Genomic DNA, 6,529 nt, shown 5'->3' on the forward strand with positions numbered 1-6,529 from the left:
ATATCAAATATACCTATGTTCACTTTGCCATCCTTCTTATCCGCCAATTACTTGGGGTAGTTCCGCTTCCAATGACCAGTCCCTTTGCAGTAGAAGCACTCAGTTTCAGGCTTAGGTCCAGACTTGGGTTTTTTTCACTTGCGCAGCAACTTGCTTGCCGTTCTTCTTGAAGTTCCCCTTTCTTCCCATTGTCCCTTTACTTGAAACTAGTGGTTTTGTTTACCATCAACACTTGATGCTTTTCTTGATTTCTACCTTCATCGATTTCAGCATCACGAAGAGCTTGGGAATCGTTTCCATTATCCCTTGCATATTATAGTTCATCACGAAGTTCTACTAACTTGGTGATGGTGACTAGAGAATTCTGTCAATCACTATTTTATCTGGAAGATTAACTCCCACTTGATTCAAGCGATTGTAGTACCCAGACAATCTAAGCACATGCTCACTGCTTGAGCTATTCTCCTCCATCTTTTAGCTATAGAACTTGTTGGAGACTTCATATCTCTCAACTCGGGTATTTGCTTGAAATATTAACTTCAACTCCTGGAACATCTCAAATGGTCCATGACATTCAAAACCTCTTTGAAGTCCCGATTCTAAGCCGTTTAAGCATGATGCACTAAACTATCAAGTAGTCATCATATTGAGCTAGTCAAACGTTCATAACATCTGCATCTGCTCCTGTAATAGGTTTGTCACCTAGCGGTGCATCGAGGACATAATTCTTCTGTGCAGCAATGAGGATAAACCTCAGATCACGGATCCAATCCGCATCATTGCTACTAACATCTTTCAACTTAGTTTCTCTAGGAACATATCAAAAATATAACAAGGGAGCTAAACACGAGCTATTGATCTACAACATAGATATGCCAATACTACCAAGACTAAGTTCATGATAAATTTAAGTTCAATTAATGATATTACTTAAGAACTCCCACTTAGATAAACATCCCTCTAATCCTCTAAGTGATCACGTGATCCATATCAACTAAACCATGTCCGATCATCACGTGAGATGGAGTAGTTTCAATGGTGAACATCACTATGTTGATCATATCTACTATATGATTCATGCTCGACCTTTCGGTCTCAGTGTTCCGAGGCCATATCTGTTATATGCTAGGCTCGTCAAGTTTAACCTGAGTATTCCGCGTGTGCAACTATTTTGCACCCGTTGTATTTGAAAGTAGAGCCTATCACACCCGATCATCACGTGGTGTCTCAACATGAAGAACTTTCGCAACGGTGCATACTCAGGGAGAACACTTGTACCTTGATAATTAGTGAGAGATCATCTTATAAAGCTACCGTCGAACTAAGCAAAATAAGATGTATAAAAGATAAACATCACATGCAATCAAAATATGTGACATGATATGGCCATCATCATCTTGTGCCTTTGATCTCCATCTCCAAAGCATCGTCATGATTTCCATCATCACCGGCATGACATCATGATCTTCATCATCTTAATCTATATCAATGTGTCGTCACATGGTCGTCTCGCCAACTATTGCTCTTGCAACTATTGCTATCACATAGCAATAAAGTAAAGCAATTATTTAGCGCTTGCATCTTATGCAATAAAGAGACAACCATAAGCCTTCTGCCAGTTGCCGATAACTTCAACAAAACATGATCATCTTATACAAGAACTTATATCTCATCACGTCTTGACCATATCACATCACAACATGCCCTGCAAAAACAAGTTAGACGTCCACTAGTTTGTTGTTGCAAGTTTTACGTGGCTGCTACGGGCTGAGCAAGAACCGTTCTTACCTACGCATCAAAACCACAATGATAGTTTGTCAAGTTAGTGCTGTTTTAACCTTCTCAAGGACCGGGCGTAGCCACACTCAGTTCAACTAAAGTTGGAGAAACTGACACCCGCTAGTCACCTGTGTGCATAGCACGGCGGTAAAACCAGTCTCGCATAAGCGTACCGTAATGTCGGTCCGGGCCGCTTCATCAAACAATACCGCCGAACCAAAGTGTGACATGCTGGTAAGCAGTATGACTTATATCGCCCACAACTCACTTGTGTTCTACTCATGCATATTACATCAACGCATAAAACCTGGCTCGGACGCCACTGTTGGGGAACGTAGTAATTTCAAAAAAATTCCTACGCACATGCAAGATCATGGTGATGCATAGCAACGAGAGGGGAGAGTGTTGTCCACGTACCCTCGTAGACCGAAAGCGGAAGCATTAGCACAACGCGGTTGATATAGTCGTATGTCTTCATGATCTAACCGGTCAAGTACCGAACGCACGGCACCTCTGAGTTCTGCACACGTTCAACTCGATGACGTCCCTCGAACTCCGATCCAGTCGAGTGTTGAGGGAGAGTTTCGTCAGCATGACGGCATGGTGACGATGATGATGTTCTACCGACACAGGGCTTCGCCTAAACACCGCTACGATATGATCGAGGTGGATTATGGTGGAGGGGGGCACCGCACATGGGTAAGAGATCAATTGTTGTGTCTATGGGGTGCCCCCTGCCCCCGTATATAAAGAAGCAAGGGGGGAGGCGGCCGGCCAGGGAGAGGCGCGCCAAGGGGGAGTCCTACTCCCACTAGGAGTAGGACTCCTCCTATTCCTAGTAGGAGTAGGAGAGGGGGAAGGAAAGGGAGAGGGGGAGAAGGAAAGAGGGGGCCGGCCCCCTTGCCCTAAACCAATTCGGTTTGGGCCTTGGGGGGCGCGCCCCACACTCCCCTTGTTGCCCTCTATTTCCACTAAGGCCCATGTAGGCCCATTAAGCCCCCGGGGGGTTCCGGTAACCTCCCGGTACTCCGGTAAAATCCCGATTTCACCCGGAACACTTCCGATATCCAAACATAGGCTTCCAATATATCAATCTTCATGTCTCGACCATTTCGAGACTCCTCATCATGTCCGGGATCACATTCGGGACTCTGAACAACCTTCGGTACATCAAAACATATAAACTCATAATATAACCGTCATCGAAATGTTAAGCGTGCGGACCCTACGGGTTTGAGAACTATGTAGACATGACCGAGACATGTCTCCGGTCAATAACCAACAGTGGAACCTCGATGTTCATATTGGCTCCCACATATTCTACGAAGATCTTTATCGGTCAAACCACGTAACAACATACATTGTTCCCTTTGTCATCGGTATGTTACTTGCCCGAGATTCGAACGTCGGTATCTCAATACCTAGTTCAATCTCATTACCGACAAGTCTCTTTACTCGTTCTGTAATACATCATCCCGCAACTAACTCATTAGTTGAAATGCTTGCAAGGCTTAAGTGATGTGTATTACCGAGAGGGCCCAGAGATACCTCTCCAATAATCGAAGTGACAAATCCTAATCTCGAAATACGCCAACCCAACAAGTACCTTCAGAGACACCTGTAGAGCACCTTTATAATCACCCAGTTATGTTGTGACGTTTGGTAGCACACAAAGTGTTCCTCCGGTAAACGGGAGTTGCATAATCTCATAGTCATAGGAACATGTATAAGTCATGAAGAAAGCAATAGCAACAAACTAAACGATCAAGTGCTAAGCTAACGGAATGGGTCAAGTCAATCACATCATTCTCCTAATGATGTGATCCCATTAATCAAATGAAAACTCATGTCTATGGTTAGGAAACATAACCATCTTTGACCAACGAGCTAGTCAAGTAGAGGCATACTAGTGACACTCTATTTGTCTATGTATTCACACATGTATTATGTTTCCGGTTAATACAATTCTAGCATGAATAATAAACATTTATCATGATATAAGGAAATAAATAATAACTTTATTATTGCCTCTAGGGCATATTTCCTTCATCTAATGCGTTGGCCTTGTCATACTACATGGTTGGCTACATGCCAGTGGAGTCCGTAAGCTCAACAACGTCCTTGGTGTGATTTGTCGGCAAAATTTCCCAAGGTTTATCACGTTGCCCAGTGAGGGTCAGCTTCCACAGCTAGGATTGATATAGGAGCACTACTTGGCTTCCCAAGCCCCGTCGGAGGAGATGATCGATGGTGGCTTGTGCCACATGAGGGCCGAGATGGTGATCAGAAGCTTTTGGGTAATTTCTCCTTTACACAATTAAAAATTAACAATAGCTAGTTATTGTACTAACCAGTGTTGTCTCATTTGATTGCAGACCTTCTATAGGTGTGAGGAGGGATACGAGGAGGACGGGCAAAGGTTATCCATATCGAGTGCAAGGGCCTATTACAAAACTTACAGCACGAGGCTCGGCCGCAGGCTGTTCGAGACTACTACGACGCGCGTGGTATTAAGAATGACAAGCCATTGTGCCGCGAAAAGTTTCTGAAGAAGCATTAGTACATGAAGGTAATTACCTATTCTTAAGGCCTTGTTCTTAGTTTCCTTAATTTGATTCGTAGGCCTAGGGCTCAATTTTCTCTTTACTAACTTAGGTGCCCCCGAGATGGTGTGCGGATAAGATGGATTGTTGGGAGGCGTTGGTGGATGAGTGGTGCACAGACCACTGGCGATTCATCCAAAACAATGCCAAGGATCGGCGTGCCCAAATGGTTGGTGTGCCACAGCATCAAGGCAGCGCCAACTTATATCAATTCGGGCGGAACTGGGTATGTGGTTTGCTTCATGATTCATGCATTTCATCCTTCATGCTAGCTTGAGCCCTTTACTAATACTCTGTTCCTCTCTTTTAGGCGTGACACAATAACATGGAGGTGCCAAAGGTGTATGACCTCTATGCCATGGCCCATATTTTCTCATACAAGAAGGCCAAGGGATTCTCTGAGTCTGATCTCAATCATCCAGAAAACTTCACCAACATCTCCTCCCACCACAAGCTCGTGAGGTACAACATGGAGGTGAAGGCGAGGAAATGGGAGGACTATAACCCGAGCAAGAATCCTATTGATCCAGAGCTGCTGGTGATATCTGGTGGTGGGAGGCCCCGTGGCTCGATAGCCATTGGAGATGGACTGTTTAACACCCCGGATGTAACTTTCCATATTTGTACTCCAACTCTTGCCGTTTCTGGTGTTAAGTTATTTTATTTTATCGGGTTCGGGTCTTTGTCTCCGTGTGTTGTTGTCTTGGTCATGCATCTCATATCATGTCATCATGTGCATTGCATTTGCATACGTGTTCGTCTCATGCATTCGAGCATTTTCCCCGTTGTCCGTTTTGCATTCCGGCGCTTCATTCTCCTCCGGTGGTCTTTTCTAGCTTTCTTTCATGTGTGGGGATTAAACATTTCCGAATTGGACCGAGACTTGCCAAGCGGCCTTGGTTTACTACCGGTAGACCGCCTGTCAAGTTTCGTACCATTTGGACTTCGTTTGATACTCCAACGGTTAACCGAGGGACCGAAAAGGCCTCGTGTGTGTTGCATCCCAACACCCCTCCAATTTGGCCCAAAACCCACCAAACTTTGCTCCATGTCCTAGAGTGTTCGATCACGATCGCGTGGCCGAAAACCACACCTCATTTGGACTCTCCTAGCTCCCTCTATGCCTATATATACACCCCCCATTCGAAATTCCCGGATCCTCTTCCCCCTAACCCTAGATCCGCCGCCGCCGGACAAAATCTGCCGGGCCGGACATGTCCAACCCGAGCCCCGCCGCCACGTGTCCACCTCCCACTGGCCGCCGCCGCCGCCCCACATCGCCGCGCCACCAGCCCGCGAAGCCCGGGGCGGGCCCTCCCCGGCCCGCATCGCCCAGCCGCCGCCCTCCTCTTCGTGCCCGCCGCCCGAGGCACCGGAGCCGCCGCGCGCCGCTTGCTGCCGGCTGGCCGCCGCCCGAGCCGTCGCAGGAGCCTGCCGCGTCGCTCCTAGCTCCGGCCGCCGCGGGGCCCTGCGCCGCCGCCCCGGTCGCCGGCGACCTCGCCTCCGCCGGCCTCGTCCTCGTTGGCCGCCGTCCTTGCCCCGCCGTGCTACAGTGCGCGCCGCCGTGAACAGTGCCCCGGCTGCGCCTCGGTTTCCGTGCAACCCTAGATCTAGGTTGTTTTTTTCTCTAAGTCATTAAATTTTCAGTCCAAGTTGCTCCGTTCGAGGCTCCATAACTTTGCATCCGTAGCTCCGATTCATGCATATAGCATATCAAAATGTTCATCCCAGAGAGTACATCATTTCATTCCATTCCATCATTTTCATTAGAGTCCGTATTGATGCCCGAAATGCTGTTAGAAGGAGGCTTCGTGAGTTAATTGTCAGATCTGCTAGTTCATCTTAGACATTTGTCATTTTTGCCATGATTAATGCGTGCATGCTATGCCCGTGAGTTCTTCATATGTTTTGTTAAGGATTTTGTCTTCTTTCCAGAGGTGCAACCCATGCATTTTTTTGATGTGTGTGGTGACTTGTGCAAGCTTGCAAAGTGAGGCACCCGGTAAATCTGTTTTCAGGGACTTAGTAGTTTTCACAAAGTCTGGGATTATTTAGTTCATGATGCCATATGTCCATGCTGTTTCCTAGTGATCCGTGCCTGTTTTGAGGATGATCAGTAAAGGAGTTTTGTTAATATTGTTATGCTC

Source organism: Triticum aestivum, chromosome 5A (genome assembly GCF_018294505.1).
Source record: "Triticum aestivum cultivar Chinese Spring chromosome 5A, IWGSC CS RefSeq v2.1, whole genome shotgun sequence".
NCBI classification, from domain to species: Eukaryota; Viridiplantae; Streptophyta; class Magnoliopsida; order Poales; family Poaceae; genus Triticum; species Triticum aestivum.